General features: G+C 39.2%; 1 long non-coding RNA gene across 1 annotated transcript; it reads left to right on the forward strand.

Annotated features, from left to right (window-relative positions):
* Positions 1 to 839: 839 nt before the first annotated feature.
* On the forward strand, positions 840 to 3,833 carry LOC307016539. The gene is made up of 3 exons (XR_013801841.1): positions 840 to 903; positions 1,783 to 1,842; positions 3,151 to 3,833. It is a non-coding gene; the product is annotated as an uncharacterized lncRNA (long non-coding RNA).
* Positions 3,834 to 15,595: the final 11,762 nt, after the last annotated feature.

Here is a 15,595-nt window from a genome sequence, read left to right on the forward strand (position 1 = left end):
GAAATCCAGCCGCCGTTGCTTAGGTGGAGGTGGAGTGGCGTCAGATGAGTCTGGGTCTGTGGTCTTAGCTACTAGATTCGTCCCAGCATGTTGTTTCTGCAGATGTTTCTGTAGAATGATCGAGGGTTGAGTATCTTTCACGACTCAGGTTTATTGTAGTGATGTTATGTATTGCACCGAGGCTTCGGAGCGTGTGTCGAGTAATCCCCAAAACATTTTGTGAAGCATGTATCGAGGCTTGTATCATTTTGGGCCAGTGACATCATCGATGACAAACGAAGCCTCACTGCCTGTCGATACCACGTGACTGCTTCAGAAAGTGATTCCGATCGGTTGAACCCATGGTTGAACCGTTGAACCACAACGCTCATAATACCCATGGACGGGGCCGTTTCTTCCTATATGCGGACTATGCGGGGGCATAGGGCCCCCGCGGCCACTAGGGGACCCCCAAACTGAAAGCATTTTTTTTTTTTTTTTGATTCATCCGAAAAACAAAAAAACTTTAATTCATACACACAAAGATTAAAAAAATTAGTAGAAGCGCACTCAAAAAAACGATTATAGGTCTGAGTTACTCCAGTCTATCTATTTCGAGTTTGTTGAATGAAAAATATATATGTTTTGAACTGAACATATTTATATCTAATAGAACCAACATATAACTATGTGATTTTAAATTAACATGATTTGTTTATGTTGATGCAAGGGGTGAAACATAATTGGATTTAATTATACCAGCTAAAAAGCATGGCTTTTAAACTTAGTTTGACCTGACGTGAATGGAATGCATTGGTTTAATGACACCTGCTAGTTTGAGACGCATGACGTCGTAATCTATCGCGAGGCACACCACGGAGGAAGACCGCAGAACACACGAGGGAGACGACCCCCATGCATGTGGTAAGTAGTCCTATCTAAATTAATTAATGTATTGACGAGGTCTACAAATATGAAACATCGTTGGTATGAGGTAATATCATACACCTACCGTGAATATTGACCCGTGAAGTCAGCTAAATTGATGTTAAAGTGTTTCACAACTAGCTAGCTAGCTTCTTGGCATATTGTGCACGGTACCTTGCTGCCATGCACTCTAACACGCCATATTTCAATTTTTGATCCAAATCAAAAGAAGTCATAGTGCCTGCACGTTATATCAATTAGAAATAATAATACAACACTAGATTTATGTAAGGGCTAGTGGAGCAATAACTACTGGAATGCATGGGTGTAGTGCTGCCGGAGAAACACTTCAGAAGCGACACTGTGCGACCAAAACTCACTGAACTAGCAGCCAGGAAAGAGCAACAAACAACTTAGTAAGATACATAAAGAAAAAGTACATCTGTTTACAGTTGGCGCTAGACTTTTTCGCTGGATCTTAGCATTTCCGTCAAAATCCATTATTACCCGTCGGTCTGTACAACGGGGGGGGGGGGGGGGGGGGGGGCGGAGATTCGGGCTCGTGAACTGTAGCGCCGTGTTATGCATGCCCACTGCACCTCGCGGGAGCGCGCACAGCGTAAAGCAAGAACTCACAGAAGAACATTCGGTTAACGCGGCCACTGGTTTACAGTACTGTTTCACATGGGTGTTGATTTTGCTCTCAAAGTGCACCAGATTGATGCATTTAACTTCAACATTTAAACATAATTCACATTCGGCATTTACATACTAATTTAGTCTAGTAATTCAAATAATAGTTTCTAGCCCAAATTATATTGCACTTGGAGTTGGCATGCTACTGCAGATTAACCTAACCATGTCAGTTATTCACAGGTGTCCTGGGAACAAACACATTGACATTGCTGGCAGCAGGGCAACCTCTTCTTACTGGTGGTAAGTAATCAGCATCTTTTTCTTTTTTTTATCAAGTTTGAAGTTTTAGCACATTGTAATCTTAAGAACTGCTTGACCTTGCTTGATTTACATCATTAAATTACTAAAACATATAGGCGCATATAGGCTATGTTATGGTGATTGCCATAACATATAATAATTAGGGCCGGGACTTTAACGCGTTAATTAAGATTAATTAATTACACAAAAATTAACGCATTTTAATCGCACTTATTTTTGTACCGCGGAACGTTTCTCACTGGATGAGTTTCAGGGGTACCGATTATACTGGAGCACCAACTAACGTTCATGACTTCAGACAACAACAAACCACAGTGAACAATAGTCGAACGAAGAAGCTGATGAGACCGCTTTGGTTGGCCCCGTGGATGGGACATTTTGTTTTAAAAAACGGACGGATGGAAGCGTCGATAAGAGCACGGTTGTTTGCAAATTATGCAAAAAGGAATTTGCATATCACCGCAGCACATCAAGCCTCAAGTATCACCTCAATGCAAAACATATAGCAGCTAGCGTGGAAGCTAGCGTGGACGTTAGCCTGACTCGGAGTACAAGGACCCACACCCAATTCGCGTTGATCAAACAGAGTGGCCTATGCAACAGAGAGATTTTATTTTTCATCAGGATATTGGAAGAATAGGAGGGATTGAGGTCAATCACTGGCACTTTTTTATTTTATTTTAAATGGTACAGTACACTTTATGTTGAACTATTTATTATGTTGTTGGTGCAACTGGCACTTTATGTTGAACTGTTTATTGTTTCGGCCAAGGTTATTGAGAGAGTTGGACTGAAATGTATTAGATTTTTTAAATCAACTGTTGGTAAATCAACAAAGTCTGTTATGGCCTCTGAAGCAACAGAGAGCTGTTTTCTAATAGTCAGGGTTTCCAATGTTCTGAATGTACTTGAAAGTATTGTGTTTTACTTAAAAAACAAAGTGTTATAGTTTACAGAAGGTCTACCTACCTATAGGCTACCTGAATCTCTGAAATGTACTATATTCCTAAATATGCTATTGCTACACTTTATGGCCAGTGTACCACCTTGAAAAAAATAAACAATGTTTTGTTGCTTAAGCTTATGTATTCAGTCATTATTCAATGGTATACTAAAATCCATGTGAAAAAATATTGCTTCTCACTGTTCTCAGGTCAAATATTTCTATGTGATTAAAAATGCGATTAATTGCGATTAATTAATTACAAAGCCTGTAATTAATTAGATTAATTTTTTTAATCGAGTCCCGGCCCTAATAATAATACAAATATTTTCTTTGATTTTCAGATTACAACAGTACATTTGGAACTGCAAAAATTGTGGTACGTCAGTGTCTTCTAGGTGCCTGTTGTTGAAGCATTTCAAACTAACACATGGCCATTATGGTCGTAATTTTCGATATCCATGCGCCTATGCCACTTGTCCATGCACATTTAAGACTTGGAACAATCTTTTAAGTCACATTTACAGAGTCCATGCCAAACAAACATCACAGCAGCGTATAGAATTATCTACATTTCACTGTCAGTTGTGTGCATTTAATTCAATTGCAACAGAGAAGGAATATTTCATTCATATAAATACACATTTGAGGAGGAATGAAACAGTGACATGTATGTTTCTAGGTTAGGGTTAGTAAGAAAGAGCTCATACAGTCTAAGGATGTATTTTTTTATTTTAGTATTACTGTGATGAGCCTGACAATTGGCTTGTAGGGTAATTTGCTCTCTGTTAGGAATGTTTTTGAGTTTTGAGTTATGTCTAATGTTTTCAGACATTTGCTATTTTAAGGAAAATGTCTGATACCCTTTGAATGACATTTTTGATAACATTTGAAGTACATTTTTGATACCATATGAAGTCAATTGAAGTACATTTTTGATACCATTTGAAGTACATTGAAGTACATTTTTGATACCATTTGATGTACATTTTTGATACCATTTGTGAGGTTCTTTTTTTTAATGTGTTTTAATCAGTCAATGTTAGAAAGAAAATGTTAACTTCTCACTTTGTTCTAATAAAGGTTTTTATTAGCACAATTGTGTTTCTGTGACTTAATTATAATTATGTGACAAAATCCATGCAATTGGATTAAATAGAACCAACATGGTAAACACATGTTAGTTAAGATAAAGTAAAATATATCAACCTGAAGTATTAATTTTACATTGGATGAATGAGATAAACATGTGTTGGGTTAACTAAGGTAAAATATGTCAACCTGAAGCATTCATTTTACATTGGATGAATGAGATAAACATGTGTTGGGTCAACAACAGTGAATCATATATTATGTACATATTTCATTTAAATTAGAGTAACATAATGTAATTGCGTGGAATTTTGTAACGTAATTAAATCATGTTGGTTTAACAAATCATTTTTTTGAGTGCGGGAGGGCTGAAGCATATCACAGGAAGACAATAAATGCATATATATTTAAGCAATAGCTCACGACAGGCCGTGGTATATGCTCATTATATCACAGCTAAGGGGCGTGGTTCGGCCCGACGCGAAGCGTACGAAAAATGAAAACCTGATATAGGGTCATTTCTGCACATGTCAATAGAAGTTTCAACTATCTTTTTTTGGAAATTAAAATACTATATGTGTATCTATATACATAGGTACACATGTACTTGGCAAATGAATAATAATAAAAATAATAATAATAATAATAATAATAATAATAATAATAATAATAATATTAATAATATATGCATAATTGCATATAAACATTGTGAACACTTATTTTCAAGTGACTTTTTTTACATTCATATGTTCACGCTGTGGTTTGGAACTGATTTTGAATGTTATTAGGCATTTTCTTATGGAAAATGTTGTTCATAATCAGTACTGTTTTAAGCTGTACTATCTCAACACATTTTAATAGATTGAGTTTTTTTAAATATGGGAGTTGTGTGTTCATATTTACAAACACCACAGACTATTCGTAATACTTTTTAAAAAAATTTTTTTTTTAGATTTGTTGAGTAGGCTACATGTTTTCCCATATTTCGGAGCAGTAGTAAAGGTAAGGGAGAAATAGACTATAGTATATTTTCTTCAAGAATGTTCTTAGTATGATACAAAATACCTATTGTTTTTGACAGTTTAGTCTGTACATACTTTACATGGTGCTTCCAATTGAGTTTTTCGTCAACAAGCAGTCCTAAAAATGTACATGCACCAACTTTTTCTATCTTTGTATTGCAAATCCGTATAATGCAGTAATTTCTACTCTCAGACTTTGTATTGAATAACATGTAATTTGTTTTGGCTACATTAAAGAGCATCTTGCAGGTTTTTATTTATTCTACATTTATGCTTAAACTTGCTTGAAAATTACAATTAAAAAAGTTAATGCAGGATTTGATATGTTTTACGAGACATAAGGGCAGGAATTCAGAGGGAAAGGAGCAATTTTGTGCTCTGCTCTTAAAAACGGCTTTTTTTTAAGGTCATACGTCAAACGCGTCATATTACATCACACAGGGGACACATCTCCGCTCTCTGACCGCGGGTATAGTAGATCTGCATTGAGTAGAGCGGTTGTGTTTTAAGGAGCTGGTATTTTTCGGTAGTTTTACATTGTATTTCACCATTTGTAATCATGGTGCAGTATTGTGTTTGTGCAGGTTGCACAAATAACAGCCTGTCAGGACATCGAGTCCACAGTAAAAAGGACCGGAGCTAGCGTTCGTTCCTGGGTGCGTTGTGCATCCACCTCCCTGCAGCACATACTCTCCACAGCTTTATCAGGAAACCGTATTACTTCTCTCTCCCCCCCCCACCTTCGCTGCTCTCTCTCTCTCCCCTCCGGTACACGGCACCGTAAGACATTGCATTAGGTAACGCTGTGGTGGCTGTACTGGTCCAGCCGTCTCCTTTGTGTTTGTTTGTTTCCCCCTGTCTGTGTTGTTTGTGTGTGTATGGTGGCTGTCACTCCTGGCTCCCGGCTCAACCTCCACTCACCTGCTGCAATCAGTTGTGCACCCTCCCTGACTACACACCTGCTTTCCATCAAGCCATTTACAACGACATATCAACGGAGGCTCCACAACCTTTCTCCGCCAGATCGTCAAGTATCAGCCGTATCTCGCGTCTCTCCTCCGGTACACAGCACCGTAGTGTGGAGTTGCATTAGGTAACGCGAGATACGGCTGATACTTGCGCATTAGTTTCTGTTATGGATCAGTATCAACAGTCCTGCCAGCAACGTTACTATATTATCAATGCTACTTTAGTTATAGCCTGATATATGATAGCTAACTTTACAATGTTGTGATGTGACATTAGCTGACATTCTGTAGCTAACGCCGGTCACTCACCAAGATAGCTGCCCAGTTCTCCACTGGTTCTCCTCACACCACAGCTCAATTTCTCTCCGATGGCCGTTATTTCTTCTAATCCTTGGCTGCTCCTGTTCTCTTGGAAGCCTAGCAGGCTCATAATTATAAGGTTGTGGTCCGTCATATGCATTCGAATATTCATGTTCAACTTCTTCTGTGTCGAAACTAGCATTGGGATCCATGTTTATTAATATGTTACACCGGCCGCTCTCCCCCTTGTGTCCCCCGTGTTACGTCACACGCGGGAGGTCACGTGCCGAGGCTTTTTTATGCGGAATTGAACATTTCTTACAAAAACGACGCCAGATGTCACTGTAGTGTATATTTCTGTATATTTTTGGGAAAATCTAGTGTATTCATTATTTTCCTACACATTTATTCACAGGTGTCTTTAACCTGGAAGTTGCTCTTTAAGGGATAATTTATTAACTGCAAACCAGTTACATAGTATTTTTAATTCTGCATTCACAATTTTAACAAGATCGCCAAGATTATGATGGGAGCAGAGAATTCAAAGTTCAGGTTCAGCCTCAATATATTTGTTGAGAATTCAAATGAGCCGTCTTTATTTGTAGACAGCCAAGCCCCCTCCTGTGTTCGCAGTGGCGTTTTTATATGTACAAAAGTGGTGGGGCACAAAAAACGTGGATGTCTATATATAAACTTCTGCAGTGAGGTTCATGGCTGGTGAGGCACTGGCACTGACTGTTCAGGTTTACAAATATTATATTTTGACCTATATCAAAATATAATATTATTTTCAAAAGCTTTCTTTGTCCAATGCTTCGATTAATTTCAAACAGACAGTTCAACAAAAGGATACCCAAAAAATTAAATGTTATCATTTAAATATTGAATTGTTCTCTCTTAGTAAGATCCCATTTTCAATAAAATTGCGGTCTTACCTTGATTTGAAGATGAAGTCCATTTTATGGAGCCCCCTAGGGGACATGGAGAAGAAAAAAAAAATGTTTTGCAATACTTTTGCGAGATCTCGCAAAACCCCTTTGCGAGATCTCGCAAAAACCCTTTGCGAGATCTCGCAATACTTTTGCGTTATCTCGCAAAACCCCGTTGCAGTTTGTGGACGGTCCCTAAGCACTCCTCTCCCTCCTCCAGCTGCAGATTGTGACCAAATCTTGATGTGTAGCTCGGATGACGGCGAGTATCGAACTGTTCTGATAAAAACGACTCTGTAGCTCGTTGTCTACCTTGCTATGATTGTCAAGTCATGTTGTTTGTATTTTTACAACGTTATGTTCATGAGTTATTGATCGGCGAAATTCGAATCTGTCAATAACTCAGCTCAGAGGGACGTGCATGTCCCGTTGCTCTGAGTGTTCTCTTGAGGTGTCTTCACTTATGTGAAACCCTTTATATATACAGTCTATGTGTGAAACCCGTGCCTATTGCCAAGCACTTGTGTTATATATTTATATTTAAGGCCAAGCTCAAAGTAAAATCGATGAACCACTCCATTGTTGTGGTTTCTGTGATGCCGTAGCAGCCGAACTGACCAGGATACAGTGAGCTAAATGAAAAGTTTTGCGAGATCTCGCAAAAGTATTGCGATATCTCGCAAAGGTTTTGCGAGATCTCGCAAAACATTATTATTATTCTTTTATTCAAATATTTTTTGTCCCTACCATTTGCCTATCCTTCTGGACAAAAATTGCTTTTTTGTAAAAGTCCTCCTTATCTTCTTGTAGTTGCAAAAGTCTATCATAAATCTAATCGATAGATTTATGATTAGAAAATAATAAAAGTAGGGTAGTGAAAGCAATTCTAGAACCCTGAAGGCAGGAGAGACTGAAAAGAGTCAAGGGAAGCTTATAAAAGTTAACAGCATTTAATTACACAAAAGATGCGGTGGTGTACAAAATGAAATGTGCGAGTGGAGGCGCTCTCCACATCCGACCGGTCAGTTCAGATCAGGGGGTCGAAGAGATCAATCCTTGGCTTGCTCTTCCTGTTGTCATCTGAGGTCTTCTCCTATTGGCCGGCGTCGTCGGGGGGCGGGTCCAATGCAATTCCTGCCTTTTTCTGTAGCTAAATAGAGAGGCGAAGTCACGCCCATCTACTTCCGGTCCATGGGACCCCGGAAGCGAAAAATTATACATTGAATTCAATGGAGAGAGAAAACGTATCTTTTGATCCCGTTTGAATTGTGCCACGAACAACACATATGATGTTTGTCAATCTTAAACAATCATTTCCATGTCAAAAAAGTCACATTTTGTCGTAAATCTGTTGAAATATAAGACTATGAAAAATACGCGACTACAAAGACTACAAATCCCAAATCCCATTCTGGGTCGCGTATGTGATGTCACAGGCGATAATGCTCCAAGTGGTTGCGACTCGTAATTAAAGCGAAGAAGAAGATTTCATAACTGATTTATTCCCTCCAATAAATATAAGAGATTGCTCCAATAAATTCACTTTTACAAGATGCCTGTGTGCTTTGTACCATGTTGTAATCACAAAAGTGATCATACCACTTGCTCGTTCTATCTCTTCCCGTCTGATGAAAGGACCAGGAGTCGCTGGATCAGACATATCAGGTAATATCATAGGTAATATACATGTTGTGCATGGAACATAGTCAAGTTAGCTACCTAGCTAGTAGCGACGAGTAGCGAGCACGTTAGTTAGCATTACATTACTTAGCCTTGTCATTTTTAGTAGCCTTACCGTGAAGTTATTATTTTATTACATGAAGTACACATAGCCGTGGGAACATGTTTCAAATGGGGGGTGCTGTGGGGATGACACCAGGGCTGGTTCTGACCAATGTGCTGCACTATAGGCAAGATTTTAGCTGGCAATGAAAAACCTCCGCAAAAGACAAATACACTACAAAAAGAGAAACATATTGACATGGTGGACAGCTTATATAACAAGGCTTCAAATGTATTTAGTATTATAACATGTTTTAATTGGAGGGGTGGACTTCACATCCTCTAGGGGGGTCCAGGGGTACCCCCCGGGAAGATTTTTTTAACATTTTAAAGTCAAATGCTTCATTCTGGTGCACTTTGAGCGCTCAATTACTAGAGACTGATCTAGAGGGTACAACTCTAAACACCCATATGAAAAAGATCGGTTTGCATTTTATTAATCAAATAAGTATGTGAACATTTCCAATAACCTACAATAGCCAATAACAAATAAATGTAACTTATTTTATTTGTGTTTATATTTTTTTATATTTTTAAATCTCTCCAGTTTTAAACAATATTTTTGGTTTACTGTCCTATAGTATACATTGGAATGATTTCAAACCTGTTTTTATTTATCCTAATAATTATAAAAGGTGTGCCTTGGAAATATTTGTTTACATAAATTGTGATCAAAACGTTTGAGACTCACTGAGATAACTTAGACTAAAGTGAACTATCCAAACCCTCAGAGTCCTTCACCTCACTGAGCCTCTCAGTCTGACAGGACAGAACTCTCTCTCCACATTATTGTAGAAGCAGCTTCTTATATCCGTTAGCGCAGCAGAAGCTAACAACAATCCCCGCCGGTACCGCGGTATCCCCTCTCTCTATCTCTCTCACTTTGGCTGTGAGGTGCGGGCGCCTGCTAAGCCAACATCCCCCACTTTCATCACTACGGCGCCCATCGTACAGGGCAAATGGAAAATGTTACCGGGTTGAAAAGGGTGTTATCTTTACTTAATTATGAATGTTGTTACATCAAGGCTGAAAATTCGTTTTTTTTTTTATTATATCTTTTTGAAGTGCAGATCCCCTGTACTCCACCAGGGGGTGCTGCAGCACCCTCAGCACCCCTACTTCCCACGGCCCTGGAAGTACACCAAAATGTTCAACAGTAAGAGTAGTCATCATGGTAAGTATTTCGTGAAACATTTGAAGAGTAGCCTACTGCGCCCACCACCGGGTGCTAAGGAAGCAGTTCAGGGAAAGTCGAAGGAAGGCAGGCAGGCAGGGAGCTTTGCATGACATTCTTCTGGACATGTGTCATTGTGATGACAGTGAGGGTGAGTCAATCTGTTTGTTGGAAAGACAGTAGTTGAGTGATTACTGAGAGAAAATTATTAAAAGAGATAATTATTCAGTGTTGTTACTTTAAAGTGTTGTTACTGACCTTTTTCTCTTTTATTTTCTTTACCTCACCTGTAACTGCTGAGACCCTGAGGAACATGCACACTGACCTGCTCTGACAACCTGATTTCCACTGTACGTAATAGTATTTGGTTATGGTATATTATTTATATACCTCAAAGGCACAATGCACCCCCCAGAGACACACATGTATTGAGTGTGATATTTTGCATAGGTCATGTGAAATCATCTTTACATACTAGAAAACTGTAGGAGCGGCAACTTGTTTTGAAATTGAATTTTTAATATCCGATAATAAAGTTGATCTGTTTTCTTTATTCTTCTCTCTTCCAAGTTCCATCCATCACCGTTCTCTGTTCCTGCAGGTCCCGCTAGCTAATCAATGCTTTATTTTTTAACACAATTACAAATAAAGTCAATGTATTGTATGACATGAAGTTGTGCTTCATTCTGAGTCAATAATAAATTCATTCTGCCTTCAACTGCAAAATGATTGTGGACTGCACCAACATCCATGTAGCTGCCCCCAGTAAGATGAACCAAGCAAAGCTGACACTCAACATACAGCTGTGCTCTTAAGTTGACATGAAGAATTTGTGAAATATTGGTAATTATTTGGAAAAAATGACTGACGATGCAGAAAACTTTTTTTATTTAGGAACAGTGGTCAGGTGAAGCATTTATCACTACATATGTGTCACACTTAAAAGGCCAAACACACTGGCCAAACACACCTCGTTTACAACTCCCCAGTTGACAGCCATGACTCCGTCTAAATTGTACCCCCCAAGCACCCTCTTCATGAGGGACGCGCATGGAGTGGATGAAAGTCCCGACCTCAGCACAGCACCAAAATTGCTGGCTGTCAACCTGCCCTGCCTTTGTAACTGCCACTGAGGATTTGTCCGCTGTCCTACGGTGGCTGTCTGGATGGCAGCTTGCTGGTCTCTGCTCAGTTGCATTGAGGCAAGAATTGCCTCAAGCCCCCGACCCCCATGCTCCTTCACCAGCTCCGGCACGTTGAAAATGGCCTGATGTTGAGGCTGCAGCTCTGGCTCAGGTGACAAAAGCCATGCCATGCCACGCTGCGCCCCTCAGTGCAGACCTGAACCAGTCTACTTACTCAGTGGCGATGTCTCTGGCCAGTGGGTTGTATGTCTCCTCTTGCTGTTGGTAGAGTTGAGACACCGGCTGGACTACTTTTGAAGTGCCAGGCTTCCTCCACTGGCACTCAACTTCTGTGGAGCTGATCTGCCACATGGCAAATATTGCCAATGCTGCAGCGTGGCTGCATTTGTACATCCCCCGTGCACAACCACAGACAGCGCTCTGCATCGCGCCATCCTCTCCCATGTAGATCTGTACAAATAAAGTAAGTACCATGTTTGTTAACATGCTATAATAGATTGAATGAGCAATACAAGGATGGTCCGGATCTGGGGTTGGGAGGGTTTATTTTTTCAAAATGTTGTCCTCTTGTCTGATTGTTGTTATTGTTTGTTTTTTCTGTATTTTTTGTAATTTGTGTTGTATTGGTTGTGATTGTACATTGTATTTTTTTAAATGTGTATTACATTTTTGAAAAACATTTGATAAAAAAAAAAGGATTTGGTCAGGATCTAGACTCAGTGTGTAGTTTATGAATTAATCAATGCTCTCTACATTAGGAAAACACATACCAGTGTACCAGAGGGAGTCACACACAGCTGTGCCTAGATAACCAAACAAATTGACAAGATAACCAAAATCCTTGAATCTACACACAGCAAATAAACTCAAATGACACAACGAGATGTAAAAAGGAGATCACACATATAGTCGATATAAAACTGGCCGCTTCAATCTGAAGAGCAACTAAAACAAAACACGGGAGTGTACCTTGTTCTTGTGAACACTAATGTTATCCACAGCATACACACCCGTATACAGTACACCCGTTCTGATTGGCTCTCTAGGTTGGCATTCTAGCTTCTGACTGGCTGTCCAGGTTGTCAATCACAGCCGTGGGCATATTATACTAGTCGACTCGTAACGTCGCTAAACTTTTTTTCTTGACGGTTTTCTCAGTCAACTATACTATTGATAACAGTAACATAAATTAACACAGCCCTGCACACTGCAGTCATTATATGCCGGGTCTGTGGTTCATCATCTTCTTTTTCATTCTCCTCCTTATTGACTGACATTAACGTTAAACATTGCACTCATGTTACTCACCGAAACCTTGTAAAGCCGGTCCCGCATGCTGGCTCTTACAGAACCGACTGACTCCCCTTTTGTGTTTGTACAGCTCTCAACGTGCCCAGACTTGTAGTGATTTTCACCTCGTTTTATACTTTTATTCTCATTCTGAAAGAATGAGGTGAAATGTGCCAACGTGACAGCCATCTTTGTGTTGGTGACGCGTATTGTGCGGGACCAGAGACATGTAGTTCACTGAGCGGCTTAACACAAAAAAATGTGTTACTTCACAGTTTTACGACACATTTTTATTTTTTTGACTTGCAAAATGTTCTTTTAAATTGACAAACATCATATGTGTAGTTCGTGGCACAATTCAAACGGGATCAAAAGATACGTTTTCTCTCTCCATTGAATTCAATGTATAATTTTCCGCTTCCGGGGTCCCATGACCTCCCCCGGAAAGGGAGGGACTTCGCCTCTCTATAACATCATTCTGGTGTCTGTGGTTATTTAAACATTCCCTAATAAACATTATTCAGCGTCAATAAATGAGTGCTAATCCCAGTGTGCTCAGTGTACAACATCACATGTCATTTAAACTTGGTTCAAGGTTTGAAATCGTATGATTCCACTAGATGCTAAATGCTAACCGGAAGTGACGAATTTTCAGAATAAAAGTGTTAAGCTAGTAGTGAGAACTTCCGGTTTTTCAGAATAAAACTGATTTAAATCAAATAGTGTATTTAATTCAAATTACGCCATATCAACATTGATTTTAATTTCTAACAATCCTTCCTTACATACCATTTAAGGTATGTAAATAATATTGAAATCAATGAGTTCTTCATCCGAACATTGCATGGTACATAACTCATAAAAGTAAAAAATACAAATAAGAATACATATTCATCATACATATGAAGTTTTTCATTTGTGCATAACTTCTATCTTAAAACTTTAATGTCACTTCGCAAAATAGCAGCAATTAGCTTGGTATGGAAAACGTCTAACGCCCTCCTTTCACATCATAAATCATCTTCATACTGTATCTGGTGTAAAGGCACTTGTTCTTTTACAAAGTACAAGAAGGATTAAACTATCTAAAAATAGCTAAATATTACTCTTTATTTAAACAAGTCTAGCGCCATTCTATCGGTCTGTTTTTATCTAACTATCTGTGTCATCCTTTTACTGTGTCTCTGGTGCAATTTACGAATCTCTGCTGGCTCCAGTAGATATAGTTCTCCCCATCCACATTCTTGTTGGTTGTGGGACAGAGGAATAATAATTCAGAACCTGCTGATATTTGAATCTTACTACTTGGCATATGTTACAAACAAAAAACATCTTCAATCAATCAATCAATGTTTATTTATATAGCCCAATATCACAAATGTTACATTTGTCTCAGTGGACTTCACAGTTTGTACAGAACATGAGTATGACAATACGATACCCTCTGTCCTTAGACCCTCACATCGTACAAGGAAAAATTTCCAGAGAGAACCCACAGTTTAAAGGGAAAAATGGGAGAAACCTCAGGGAGAGCAACAGAGGAGGGATCCCTCTCCCAGGACGGACAGACGTGCAATAGATGCCGTGTGTAAATTGAAAAGATAATACATTTGCAACATAGGTAGTCCAAATGTTTGGAAATGCATGTGTGTATAATAGGAAGATGAATCCACAAGGATATCCATCCAGGACTTATGATCCAGGACCACAGCCACGACTCAAGATCCAGGACTCGCGATCCATGACACAGGACCACAGGATCATCCATGACTCCGGATCCCGGCGTATATAGACACCAAAAAGAAAGAAATTTGGGGAAGCTGGGTTAATCGGAACATGAGAGTACACAGGTATAGACAGAGAGAAGGAAGAAGTAAGATGTCCCCCGACAAACTAAGCCTATATCAGCAAAACTAGGGGCTGAATCTAATCAGCCCTAACTATAAGCTTTATCAAAAAGGAAGGTCTTAAGCGCACTCTTAAAAACGGATATGGTGTCTGCCGCCGGAACAAAAACTGGAAGCTGATTCCACAAAAGTGGAGCTTGATAAGAAAAGGCTCTGGCTCCCATTGTACTTTTAGAGACTCTAGGAACAACCAACAACCCTGCATTCTTGGAACGCAATGCCCTAGTAGGACAGTAGGGTATAATGAGTTCTTTAAGGTAAGATGGCGCCTGCCCATTAAGGGCTTTGTAGGCGAGAAGAAGAATTTTAAATTCTATCCTGTGTTCTATAGGGAGCCAGTGTAAGGCAGCCAGAACAGGAGTAATGTGGTCCCTTTTCCTAACTCTGGTTAGTACACGAGTTGCAGCATTTTGAATCAACTGAAGTGACTTGACTGACTTCTTTGTACACCCTGATAATAAGGAGTTACAATAATCCAGCCTTGAAGTAACAAATGCATGGACTAGTTTCTCTGCATCGTTTTGAGGCAAGATATGCCTGATTTTTGCAATGTTACGTAGATGGAAGTAGGCAGTCCTTGAAATAGATTTTATGTGGGTGTTAAAGGATAAATCCTGATAAAATATAACACCAAGATTCCTTACAGTCTCACTGGAGGCCAAATTAATGCCATCCATAGTTAGTATATCTTTAGATAATTTGTTTCGTAGATTCTTCGGGCCAAGTACAATAACTTCAGTTTTGGTCGTGTTTAACATCAAAACATTTAAGGTCATCCACGTTTTTAAGTCCTTCAGGCAGTCTTGAATTTTATTTAGATGATTAATTTCATCAGGCTTGATTGATAAATATAGTTGAGTATCATCCGCATAACAATTAAAGTTTACAGAATGATTCCTTATAATATTGCCTAACGGAAGCATATATAGTGTGAACAAAATAGGTCCAAGCACTGAGCCCTGTGGCACTCCATGGCTAACTTTGGTTTGCATGGAAGATTCATCGTTGACACGTACAAACTGAGAGCGTTCAGATAGATAGGACCTAAACCAGCCTAAAGCAGTTCCCTGTATGCCAACTAAGTGCTCTAGTCTTTGCAATAGGATATCATGGTCGATAGTATCAAATGCAGCACTAAGATCGAGCAAGACAAGAATAGAGACAAGTCCCTTGTCTGAGG

Source organism: Notothenia rossii (genome assembly GCF_949606895.1).
Source record: "Notothenia rossii genome assembly, chromosome: 8".
Lineage (NCBI taxonomy): Eukaryota > Metazoa > Chordata > Actinopteri > Perciformes > Nototheniidae > Notothenia > Notothenia rossii.